The sequence below is a fragment of the Macaca fascicularis genome, chromosome 6 (genome assembly GCF_037993035.2).
Source record: "Macaca fascicularis isolate 582-1 chromosome 6, T2T-MFA8v1.1".
NCBI classification, from domain to species: Eukaryota; Metazoa; Chordata; class Mammalia; order Primates; family Cercopithecidae; genus Macaca; species Macaca fascicularis.
In genome coordinates this window covers 180846185-180859881 of record NC_088380.1, presented here as the reverse complement: position 1 = coordinate 180859881, position 13697 = coordinate 180846185, and the positions used below count along the sequence as shown (strand labels likewise).

The 13697-nt window shown below is 37.4% G+C and overlaps 1 pseudogene; it reads left to right on the top strand.

Annotated features, from left to right (window-relative positions):
- Window positions 1-11028: 11028 nt before the first annotated feature.
- Window positions 11029-11767, top strand: LOC102126414 (mitochondrial transcription rescue factor 1 pseudogene; annotated as a pseudogene).
- Window positions 11768-13697: the final 1930 nt, after the last annotated feature.

The following is a 13697-nucleotide window of genomic DNA, read 5'->3' as shown; positions in this document are numbered from 1 at the left end:
TACATTCTGCCTCTGCACTAACATCAAAGTTCTCCAAGAATCACTCTGAGACAGAAAGCAGCAAAAAATAAAATAAAATAAAATAAAATAAAATAAAATAAAATGAATAAATAAAAGTAAGCAGGTTGGAAATATCATTTTTGTTGCAATTGTCAGTATTTCCCAATGCAGCACTGACATTTAGCTAGAGAACTCTCTGGAACCCTTAAAGAGCTCCTGGAGACTGTCCACCAACTGGTGGACTGCACTATTGATGGCTACCACCCTCGTGGCATCGTAGATGACATTGACAATGGCATAGTGGAATGTCCAGCTAGTTAACAACTACAAAGGAAAATATTTAAATGAAAGATCATTTGACAACCAAAAAAAAAAAAAAAAAAACCAGTAAAGGGATGAAACAAGATACACCAATGTAACACTGACCAAAAGAAAGCTGGAGTAGCTATATTAATATCAAACAAACCATCCAGAGCAAAGAAGAGAGAGATAAAGAGGGACATTACACATGATAAAAGGTCAATTCACTAAGAAGACATAACAATCCTAAATGCGTACGAACCTAGTAACAAAGCTTCAAAATGCGTGGACCAAAACCTGACAGAACTAAAAAGAGAAATAGACAAAACTGCAATTATAGTTGGAATCTTCAATACTTCTCTCCCTTTAATTGACTGATAGGGCAAACAGAAAATTCAGGAATATTACCATTTTGGACTGGATAATTATGGTGAGAGCTGTGGGGTAAGGCTGTTCTGTGTATTGCAGGATGCTTAGCGGCATCTCTGTTTCTAACTACCAGATGCCACCAGCATCTCCTCCTAAGCTGTGATTATCAAAAAGGTCTCCAGATACTGACAAATGTCCCCTGAGGGAAGTGGGGGAAAATCATTCTCAGTTGAGAACCACTGCTATAGAAGAACAGAACATCATCAATTAACTGGATCTAACTGACATTTATGGAATAATTCACCCAAAACAGCAGAATAAACATTTTTTTTAGTGCACATTGAACACATACCAAGATAGACCACATCCAAGTTATAAAACAAACCTGAAAAAAAATTAAACTTGAGATAATACAAAAAAACTGTTCTCTGACTATAATGGAATTAGACCAAAAATCAATGACAGAATAGTAACAGGAAAGTCTCCAAACAGAAGTTAAACAACATGCTTCGAAATAATTCATATATCAAAAAGAAAGTCTCAAGAAAAATGAGAACACATGTTGAACGGAACAAAAATGAAAATACAAGTTATCAAAATTTGAGGAGTGCACCTTCAGTAGTAATGAGAGAAAAATTTGCAGCATTAAATGTGTGTATTATAAAAGAAGAAAGCTTTCAAATAAATCATCTAACCTTTCACCCAGAAATAAGAAGAGCAAAATAAACCCAAAGCAAACAGAAGGAAAGACATAATAAACACCAGAAATCAATATAACTGAAAACAGAAACACAATGGAGCTAATCAACAAAGGCAAAAGCTGGTTCTTTAAAAAGATTAGTAAATTTGGCCAGGCCAAGTGGCTCATGCCTGTAATCCCAGCACCTTGGAAGGCCAAAGCAGGAGGATCATTTGAGCCCAGGAGTTCCAGATGAGCCTGGGCACCATAGGAGACCCCATCTCTACAAAAAATTTAAAAATTAGTCAGGCATAGTGGCACATACCTGTAGTCCCAGCTACTCAGGAGGCTGGAATTACAGGCATGAGCCACTCAATTACAGGCATGAGCCACTTGGAAGAATCACTCAAGCCAGAGAAGTCAAGGCTGCAGTGAGCTATGATAGAGTCACTGCACTCCAGCCTCAGTGACAGAGCAAAACTCTATTTCAAAAAAATTTAAATTTAAATTTAAAAATTTGTAACTTTGATACACCTCTAGAAAGACTGACAAAGAGGAAAGATAGAACACACAAATTACTAATCTCGTGAATGATAAGAGGCACTAATGCTACAGAGTGTGAAGACACTAAAAGGGTAAGAGACTACTACAAACAATGCTATGTACATAAATTTGATAAAGTAGATTAAATGGGCCAATTTCTCCCATAGACTAGCAAAACTTACTGAAGACGAAATGGTAATCTGAATGATAATCCTAACTATTAAGGGAATTGAATTTGTAGTAAAAATCTTCCCCCAAAAAGGAATCTTCAAACCAGACAGTTTCACCATGGGAACACATGTTTAAAAAAAAAAAAAAAAAAAATTCTATACAATCTCTTCTAGAAAACAGAAGAAGAGATAAACAGTTCCCAATTTATTCTATGAGGCCAGCATTACTTTCATACCAAAACCAAAGACAGTCCAAGACAAGAAAAATACAGGCCAATATGCCTCATGAACATACGTGCAAAACTTTTCAACAAAATATTAGAAAATCAAATCCAGCAACAGACAAAAAGAATAATACACCATAGGCTTTATCCTAGGAGCAAAATTGATGAAGAGAAAAACATTTAATAAAATTAATGTCCATTCACAATAAAAACTCTCAGCAAACTTGGAACAAAAGGAAACTAAGCTTGATAAAGGACATCTTAAAAATAAAATAAAACTTGGCCAAGCATAATGGCTCATGCCTGTAATCACAGCACTTTGGGAGGCAGAGGTGGGAGGATCACTTGAGGCCAGGAGTTTGAAACCAGCCTAAGCAACATAGTGGGAGCCCCATCTCTGCAAACAATTTTAAAATTAACACTATGTTATACTTAATAGTAAAAGACAAAACACCTTCCTCCTAATATCTGAAACAAAGGAACACTCTCACCACTCTTATTTAGAACTGTACTAGCCAGTGCAATGAAGCAGGAAAAATTAATAAGAGGCATACAGATTGGAGAGGAAGAAATAAAACTGTCTTTATTTGTAGAGAACATAATTGCTTGCATTAAAAAAAAGTATTTTTTAAATATCTTGAACCAATTTAATATGTGGGTTTAACATTCATGAATATATGAATATGCACAATTTAACCAATCATATTTCTATTTACCAGAAATGAATAATTAGAAATCAAAATGTTTTTTACAATACCATTTACAATAGTTCCCCAAAATAAAAAACCTTGCTATAAATCTAGCAAAATACATATAGGATCTGTATAGTGAAAATTACAAAATGCTTATGAAATATCCTAAAGGCCTAAGTAACTGAAGAATAACAAGTTCACTAATTGGACATTCAACATAGTAATGATGTCAAATCCATAAAAATTGGCCTATTTTTATGGTCAATTTTCATTAAAATAGGTCAATTTTCATAAAACGGGTCAATTTTCAATTCTAACCTCTGGCAGAAATTTTTGTAGATAAGGTTATTCCAAAATATATAGAGAGAGGCAAAATAACTATAATAACCAAAACAATTATTTTTAAAAAGAAAATAAAATTGAAAGAATCACACTATTCAATTTTAAGACTTACTATAAAGCTATAGTATTTTATACAGCACTGTAATGGCAATGGGATAGACATATAAATTAACGGGAGAGGTGAGAGAGCACAAAAATAGACCCACACAAATAATGGCCAATGGATTTTTGACAATAGCACAAATGCAATTCAGTGGAGAAAAGATGGTCTTTTTAAAATGATGTTGAATAATGAGCTTTAACCTAAACCTCATATCTTATATAAATATAGACTACACATCTAAAAGTGAAATATGAAACTAAAATGTTTGGAATAAATCATAGGAAAAAATATTTCATGTCCTAGGGTTAGGCAAATAGTTCATACACTTGACACCAAATGCAAAATCTATAAAAGAGAAGATTGTTAAATTGGGGTTCATCAAACTTTAAGATTTTTGTTTTGCCAAAGACACTGTCAAGAAAAAATAATAAGACAAGCTAAAGACTTGGAGAAAATATTTGCAAATGTACCTGACAACAGACTATATTCAGAATATGTAAAGAACCCTCATAATTTGACAATAAAAAAACAAGCTATTAAAAAGTGGGCAAAAATCTTGGATGGATACTTCATCAAAGAGTATGAATAGATAGCAAATAAGCACATTAAAGGATGTTCAAAATCATTAGCATTACAGTCCTGGAGATCACATAATTAATTTAATCAGCCTTTGTGTGAATGAATCTATTAGATTCCTTCCCAAGAGCTCATTTGCACAGGGAAGGAAATGCAGCATGATTAAACGGAAGAAACAAATTTAAAAAAAAACAACGAAGGGTGGGCAGGGCCAAGATGGCTGACTAGCAGTGGTCAGAGGCTCCCACTGAGAAGAACCAAAACAGCATGAGAATCCTGCACTGGCAAGCGAGGTATCCATATTCTATCATCAGGACTGACTAAGTGGTTGGCATGACCCACAGAGAAAAATGAAAAGCAAGGTGGTGTGTTGGCCCACCTGAGAGCCACACAGGGCAAGGGGAGTCCTCACCCCCAGCCAAGGGAGGTGGTGAGTGAGCATGCTACCCAGCCTGGGAAACTGTGCTTTTTCCACAGATCTGTGCAACCCCAAATCAGAAGATCCCACTTGAGAGCCCATGCCACCAGGGCCTTGGGTCCCAATCACAGAGCCGCACAGGTTCTCAACAGCCACTCAGCTGGAATCTACCTAAGACTACCAAGTTCCCTGGGGGAGGGTTGGCAGCCATCGCTGCAGCAGCTAGCTGCCTAAGACACTGAACTCCCAGGGTTGGGGAGAAGGGCGGTAGCCATCACTATAGCTCCAGCGAATTTTCCCTGCTGGAGGTGAGGAGACTGGATGGCTTGGTCCCAAGAGGTATTCCCCACAGCACAGCACACTGGCTGTTGCAGACCATGACCAGACTGCCTCCTCAGGCTGGACCCTGACACATTCCTCCTCACTGGGCAGGGCCTCCCTGCAGGAACTCCAGGAACTCCAGCAACTCTAGCCAGGGTCTTAGGGACAGAGCTCTGATCTCCCTGGGCCTGAGCCTCTAGAAGGAGAGGCGGCCATGGTCTCCATGGACCAGCAGACTTAATCTTTCCTTCTGCTAGTTCTGAGGAATCCAGGCAGCTCAGATAAGTGAGTTTCTCCCCTAATGCAGCACTATCTCTCCACCAAGGGACAGCCAAAGTGCTTTGTTAAATGGGTCCTGGTTCCCATGCCCCCCAGCTGGGTGAGACCCCATAAGAGGGGTTGCCAGACACCCTATAGAGGAGCATTCCTACTGGCATCAGGTTGGTGCCTCTCAAGATCAGAGATCCCAGAGAAAAGGCAAGCACCCATCTTTGCTGTTCTCCAGCCTCCTTGGGTGACATCTCCAGGTGTGGGAGATACCCAGATGAACAGGGCCTGAAATGAACTCCCGGCAAAATGCAGCAGCCCTACAGAAGAGGGACCTGACTACTGAAAGAAAAACGAACAAGCAGAAAGCAACAACAACAGCATCAACAAAAATCATCCCCACAAAAATCTCATCCAAAGGTCAGCAGCCTCAAAGATCAAAACTAGACAAACTCGTGAAGACGAGAAAGAACTAACGATAAAACAATGAAAATTCAAAAGGCCAGATCATTCTCCTCCAAATGATTGCAACATCTCTCCAGCAAGGGCACAGAACTGGATGGAGGATGAGATAGATGAATTGACAGAAGTAGACTTCAGAAGGTGGGTAATAACAAACTTCGCTGAGGTAAAGGAACATGTTTTAACCGAATGCAAAGAAGGTAAAAACCCATGATAAAAGGTTACAGGAACTGCCAACTAGAATAGCCAGTTCAGAGAGGAACATAAATGACCTGATGGAGCTGAAAAACACAGCACGAGAACTTTGTGATGCAAACACAAGTATCAAAAGCTGAATCAATCAAGTGGAAGAAAGAATGTCAGATATTGAAGACTATTTTACTGAATTAAGGCAGGCAGACAAGATTAGAGAAAAAAGAATGAAAAGGAATGAACAAAACCTCTGACAACTATGGGACTATGTAAAAAGACCAAACCTATGACTGATTGGAGTACCTGAAAGAGACGGGGAGAATGGGACCAAGTTGGAAAACACACTTCATGATATCATCCAGGAAAACCTTCCCAACCTAGCAAGACAAGCGAACACTCAAATTCAGGAAATACAGAGAACCCCAGTAGGATACTCCATGAGAAGATCAACCCCAAGATACATAATTATCAGATTCTCCAAGGTTGAAATGCAGGAAAAAATGTTAAGGGCAGCAAAAGAGAAAGGCCAGGTCACCTACAAAGGGAAGCCCATCAGACTAACAACAGCGGACCTCTCAGAAGAAACCCTGCAAGCCAGAAGAGAGTGAGGGCTGATATTCAACATTCTTAAAGAAAAAAAATTTCAACCCTGAATTTCATATCCAGCCAAACTAAGCTTCATAAGCAAAGGAGAAATAAAATACTTTTTAGACAAGCAAATGCTGAGTGAATTTGTCACCACTAGGCCTGTTTTGCAAGACCTCCTGAAGGAAGCACTAAATATGGAGAGGAAAAACTGGTACCTGCCACTGCAAAAACACACTGAAATACAAAGACCAATGGCACAGTGAAGAAACTGCATCAACTAGTGTGCAAAATAACTACTAGTATCATGATGATAGGATCACATTCACACATAACATTAACTAACCTTCAGTAAAAATGGGATAAATGCCCCAATTAAAAGACAGACTGGCAAACTGAATAAAGAGTCAAGACCCATCAGTGTGCTATATTCAAGAGACCCATCTCATGTTCAAAGACATACATAGGCTCAAAATAAAGGGATGGAGAGAAATTTACCAAGCAAATGAAAAGCAGGAAAATGCAGAAGTTGCAATCCTAGTTTCTGACAAAACAGACTTTAAACCAACAAAGATCAAAAAAGACAAAGAAGGGCATTACATAATGGTAAAGAAATCAATTCAACAAGAAGAGCTAACTATCCTAAATACATATGCACCCAATGCAGGAGAACCCAGATTCATAAAACAAGTTCTTAGAAATCTACAGAGACTTAGACTCCCACATGGTAATAGTGGGAGACTTTAATACCCCACTGTCACTATTAGATCATCAAGACAAAAAATTAACAAGGATATTCAGGACTTGAACTCAGCTCTTGACAAGTAAACCTAAAAGATATCTACAGAACACTACATCCCAAAACAACAGAGTATACATTCTTCTCAGTGCCACATGGCACTTACTCTATAATTGATCACATAATTGGAAGTAAAACACTCCTCAGCAAATGTAAAAGAACTGAAATCACAACAAGCAGTCACTCAGACCACAGTGCAATCAAATTAGAACTCCAGATTAAGAAACTCACTCAAAACCACACAACTATATGGATATTGAACAACCTGCTCCTGAATGACTCCTGGGTAAATAATGAAATTAAAGCAGAAATCAGGAAGTGCTTTGAAATCAATGAGAACAAAGAGACAACATACCGAAATCTCTGGGATGCAGCTAAAGCAATGTTAAGAGGGATATTTATAGCACTAAATGCCCACATCAGAAAGTTACGAAGATCCCAAATTGATACCCTAACAGCACAACTCAAAGAACTAGAGAAGCAAGAGCAAACAAATCCAAAAGCTAGCAGGAGACAAGAAATAACTATGATCTGAGCAGAACTGAGATAGACACACACAAAAAAAATCCTTCCAAAAAATCAATGAATCTAGGAGCTTGTGTTTTGAAAACAATAATAAAATAGACCGCTAGCTAGACTAATAAGAAAGAATCAAATAGACACAACAAAAAATGATAAAGGGGATATCACCACTGACCCCACAGATATACAAAAAACCATCAGAGAATACAATAGCATACCTCTATGCAAATAAACTAGAACATCTAGAAGGAACGGATACACTCCTGGACACATACACCCTCCCAAGACTAAACCAGGAAGAAGTTGAATTCTTGAATAGACCAATAACAAGTTCTGAAATTGAGGCAGTAATAAATAGCCTATCAACCAAAAAAAGCCTAGGACCAGACAGATTCACAGCCAAATTCTACCAGAGGTACAAAGAGGAGCCGGTACCATTCCTTCTGAAACTATTTCAAAAAATCAAAAAGGAGAGACTTCTCCCTAACTCATTTTATGAGGCCAGAATCATCCTGATACCAAAATCTGGCAGAGATATAACAAAAAATAGAAACTTTAGGCCAATATCTCTGATGACCATCAACGAGAAATCCTAGATAAAATACTAGCAAACTGAATCCAGCAGCACATCAAAAAGCTTATCCACCATGATTAAGCTGGCATCCTCCCTGGGATGCAAGGCTGGTTCAACACACACAAATCAAGAAACGTAATTCATCACATAAACAGAACTAATGACAAAAAAAAAAATGATTATCTCATTATATTCAGAAAAAGCCTACAATAAAGTTCAATATTCCTTCATGTTAAAAACCCTCAATAAACTAGGTATTGGTGGAACATATCTCAAAATAGTAAGAGTAAGTATGACAAACCCATAGCCAACATCATACTGAATGGGCAAAGGCTGGAAGCATTCCCTTTGAAAACCAGCACAAGAAAAGGATACCCTCTCTCACCACTCTTATTCAACATAGTATTGGAAGTTCTGGCCAGGGTAATCAGGCCAGTGAAAGAAAAAAAGCGTATTCAAATAGGAAGAGAGGAAGTCACATTGTCTCTGTTTGCAGAAGACATGATCCTGTATCTAGAGAACCTCTCGTCTCAGCCCAAAAGCTCCTTAAGCTGATAAGCAACTTCAGCAAAGTCTCAGGATACAAAAACCAATGTGCAAAAATCACAAGCATTCCTACACACCAACAACAGACAAGCAGAGAGTGAAATCATGAATAAATGTCTACTCACAATTGCTACAAAGAGAATAAAATACCTAGGAATACAGCTAACAAGGGATGTGAAAGACCTCTTCAAGGAGAACTACAAACCACTGCTAAAGAAAATAAGAGAAGACACAAACAAATGGAAAAACATTGCATCCTCTTGGCTAGGAAGAATCATTATCATGAAAATGGTCATACTGCCCAAAGTAATTTATAGATTCAATGCTATTCCCATCAAACTACCATTGACATACTTCACAGAATTAGAAAAAACTACTTTAAAGTTTATGTGGAACAAGAAAAGAACCCATATAGAAAGACAATCCTAGCCAAAAAGAACAAAGCTGGAGACATCATGATACCTGACTTAAAACTATACTACAAGGCTACAGTAACCAAAACACCATGGTACTGGTACCAACACAGACATATGGACCAATAGCACAGAATGGAGATCTCAGAAATAAGACTACACATCTACAACCATCTGATCTTCGACAAACTTGACAAAAACAAGCAATGGAGAACGGATTCTCTATTTTAATAAATGCTGCTGGGAAACTGGCTGGCCATATGCAGAAAACTAAAACTGGACCCCTTCCTTACACCTTATATGAAAATTAACTCAAGATGGATTAAAGACTTAAATGTAAAACCCAAAACCATAAAAATCCTAGCAGAAAATCTAGGCAATACCATTCAGGACATAGGGATGGGCAAAGATTTTATGATGAAATCACCAAAAGCGATTGCAACAAAAGCAAAAACTGACAAATGGAATCTAACTAAAGAACTTCTGCATAGCAAAAGAAACTATCATCAGAGTGAAGAGACAACTTACAGAATGGGAGAAAATTTTTGTAATCTACCTATCTGACAAAGGTCTAATATCCAGAATTTACAAGGAACTTAAACAAATTTACAAGAAAAAAACAACCCCATCAAAAAGTAGGCAAAGGACATGAATAGACATTTCTCAAAAGAAGACATTTATGCCACCAACAAACATGAAAAAAAGCTCAACATCATTGATCATTACAGAAATGCAAATGAAAACCACAACAAGATACCATCTCATGCCAGTCAGAATGGCAATTATTAAAAAGTCAAGAAACAACAGATGCTGGCAAGGCTGTGGAGAAATGGAATGCTTTTGTACTGTTGGTGGGAATGTAAATTAGTTCAACCATTGTGGAAGACGGTGTGGTGATTCCTCAAGAATTTAGAACCAGAAATACCATTTGACCCAGCAATCCATTACTGGATATATACCCAAAGGAATATAAATCATTCTATTATAAAGATACATGCACACATATGTTTATTGCAGCACTATTCACAATAGCAAAGACATGAAATCAACCCAAATGCCCACCAATGATAGACTGGATTAAGAAAATGTGGTGCATATACACCATGGAATACTATGCAGCTATAAAAAGGAATGAAATTATGTCCTTTGCAGGGATGTGGATGAAGCTAGAGGCCATCATCCTCAGCAAACTAAAACAGGAACGGAAAACCAAACAATGCATATTCTCACTCACAAGTGGGAGCTGAACAATGAGAACACATGGACACAAGGAGGGGAACAACACACACCAGGGCCTGTTGGGGGGACAGTGGGAGGGAGAACAACAAGATAAATACTTAATGCATGCAGGGCTTAATAGCTAGGTGATGAGCTGATAGGTGCAGCAAACTACCATGGCATATGTTTACCTATGTAACAAACCTGCACGTTTTGCACATGTATCCTGGAACTTAAAGTAAAATTTTAAAAAAAACATTAATTTAACTTTGCCATAATTAACTCCTTGCTTGGGTGATTTCTAAATCTCAGAAATTACCACTAAAGAACTTATCCATGTAACCAAACACAACCTGTTCCCAAAAATCCAACAAAAATAATAATTTTAAAATATTTTAAACTTAAAAGAAAAGAAAGGAAGGAATACTTTGAAAGTAAAACTCATCTGCTTCCCAACTTCTTCAAAGGAGGCAATAATGTAGAGTAGGAAAAGCATGGATGATGGTGTTGACATGGGATTTTAAATCCACCTCCAATACGGTTCCAGGTCTTGAAGAACTCACAGTCCACTAAAAGACAGACACACTAACAGATTGATAATTACATAGGCCTTCCTATGCGCCAGGCATTGTGATAGTTTGTAAACAGGTAGAGGGTGGCCTGCAGTCAGCACAGCCACAGGGGACAAGAGGCCCTAATCTACAGGTTGTGCCATGGCTATGTCTAGTGTCAGACTGCTTGCCAGTGTCTTAAGAAAGCCAGATGCCTGGCTTGGACTCTTGGGTGTGCTCCAAGGGACACATTCACACAAACTCTGTACTCCTGGACTCAATACTTATATTTTTTCTAGTACTAAGTTAAATGCATCAAATTATAAAACCCTTTTCCATAATATTTTCTCACTGAGACTCCCAGGACTTATAATATCTCCAGAACATATTTTTCCATTTTCTATAGGACTCAAAAGTAATATAAGCTCTAAAAAAAATCCACTGAAAAGTCTCTGTAAAAAGTGGAAGATGAAGAGGACACTGATGAAGAAGGTGATTGTTAAGGAGATGAGTGAGCAGGAAGAGGAGCTTGAGGATGAGCCTACTATGGTCAAAGATTATAAAAACCTGGAAAAAGTAGTGCAGTCTTTTCAGTACAATGTTTTCCTGAGCAGAGGCCTCAATGTTGGGAGAAACAATGTGGAAGATGGATTCTACAAAGATGAACTCAGGCTGAATGGGGGAAAACTGCAGAAGCAAAGCAAAATGGTCAAGGTGGGAGACACATTGGATCTTCTCACTGGAGAGCATAAGGAAGCAGGAACAGAGACAGTGATACAGATTCTCCTTAAAAAAAAAAAAAAAGATGTTTGAAGACAAGACTGAAAGTGAAAAATATAGAGCAGTGTTACGCGATGGTGAAAAAACTTAAAAGTTGCCTAAGAAGAGTATGTCTAAATAGATGAATTGCTTTATGGTGAGAAATAAAGAGACTGCGTAAACATTGTGCCTTAATCGTCATAACAAACCTCTGAAGTGACGATAATAATACTCAGCATTTACTGCGTACTTGCTACGTGCCAAGCACTAGTCTAACCATGTGTCATGTCTAATGCCATTTAATTATCGTGATTACCTTGTGAGATAGGTACTGCTAGTATCCTTGTCTCACAGATGAGAAAATCAAGCCTTGGAGAAGTGACTTCCCAACGTTAAACAATTAGGAAGCCACAACATTGGAAATCAAACTTTCCTGAATCTTGACACTGCCATGACCACTATGATCAAGGGAAGCACAGGCTGCAGTGGGAGTGCAGAGGAAGAGTGCTTTACCTAGTCCTAGCCTAGCAACAAGAAAACGTTTCCTATAAGGAAGTCTTAGCTGAGACCTGAGAACAAATAGGAGTCAGAAGGCAAAGAAGGTAAAGACATGTGCAAAGACCTGGACAGTTCCCAGGAATTCTGAGTAGTTTGGTCTGATTGGAGTATAAGAGGAAAAATCAAGACAGGAGACCAGAGGTCAGGTCAGGAAAAGTTTTGCTGTGTGTTGTATTCATCAGAACTCTTGTGGTTTCAAGAAACAAGTCTGTGGAGCTACCCTAGAGAGAATCAGAAATGTACTGGTTCAAGTAGCCTGACTATGGGAACCATGAAGTTAGATTGGTCTCCCTCTCTATCCTAGTTTTTTCTGTGTGGGCTTTATTTTCTCAGACCACCTTCTTCCACAAGACAGAAATTAACACTAATATTATCGCCTTCAGGATTGCCTTTCATAGTAGCCACAGAGATTCTTTTCTCTGAAGTATAATGTTTAATTTCCAAACATTTCGGGATTCTTCTAGATATGCCTCTTGTTGTTAATCAATAACTTATTGAACTGTGATCAGAGAATGTATTTATACTTAAGGTATAATTCCTTTAAAATTTTTTAAGACTGACTTTATGGTTCAGCATATGACCAATTTTGCTAAATGTTTCATGTGGACTTTAAAAGAATATACATTCTTTTATTTGGGGATGCAGAGGTGAATAAAGGCAAATGTGATCAGATTTGTTTATCATACCCCTCAAATGTTCTGCTCACTCATGGATTTTTTGTCCATTTATTCTGTCAGTAACTACAGTAAATGTGTTAAAATCTCCCACTATAACTGTGAACTAATTTATCCTTTTATTTATGTTAGCTTTCACTTTGTATACTTGAAGTTACATAATTAAGCAGGTACAAATGTAGAATTATTTCTGGTAGGTAAACCCTTTTTAACATGATGAACTGTCCCTCTATCTCTACAACTGCTTTTTGTCTTAAAGTCTGTTTTATGTGGTATTAATATAGCTGTGTTAGCTTTCTTTTGGTTAATGTTTGTATGGTAAACAGTTTTTCATCTTTTAACTTCATCTTTTATCTCTCTGCATCCCTATGTGTGAGATCTTCTCCTTGCAAGCAGCATAAAATTGGAATTTATCCAGCCCGAAAACCTTTATCATTTGATTGAATTATGTGGTCCATTTATATTATATAATTATTAATATATTTGGGTTTAATCTACCATCTTATTTTCTACTTGTTTTGTATTTTTCCTTCTTCCTTTTTCCCTTCTTTTGGATTATTTAAATATTTTTGTTACATTTTTACCACATTTGCTTTTACTTCTTTTTTATTACTTCAACCATTACTCTAGAGGTTATAATGCACATCTTTGGTTTATTATATTCTAATGTAAATTAATTTTTACTTCTCAGACAAGGCAAGGCCTTAGAACAATTTAGCTATATTCACACTCTCCTACCTATGTGCTCTTATTGTCATAAATTGTAATTATACATATATATAATAAAACCCACCACATCTTATTATAATGAAGTTTTAATAATATTAATGTAGATTTACC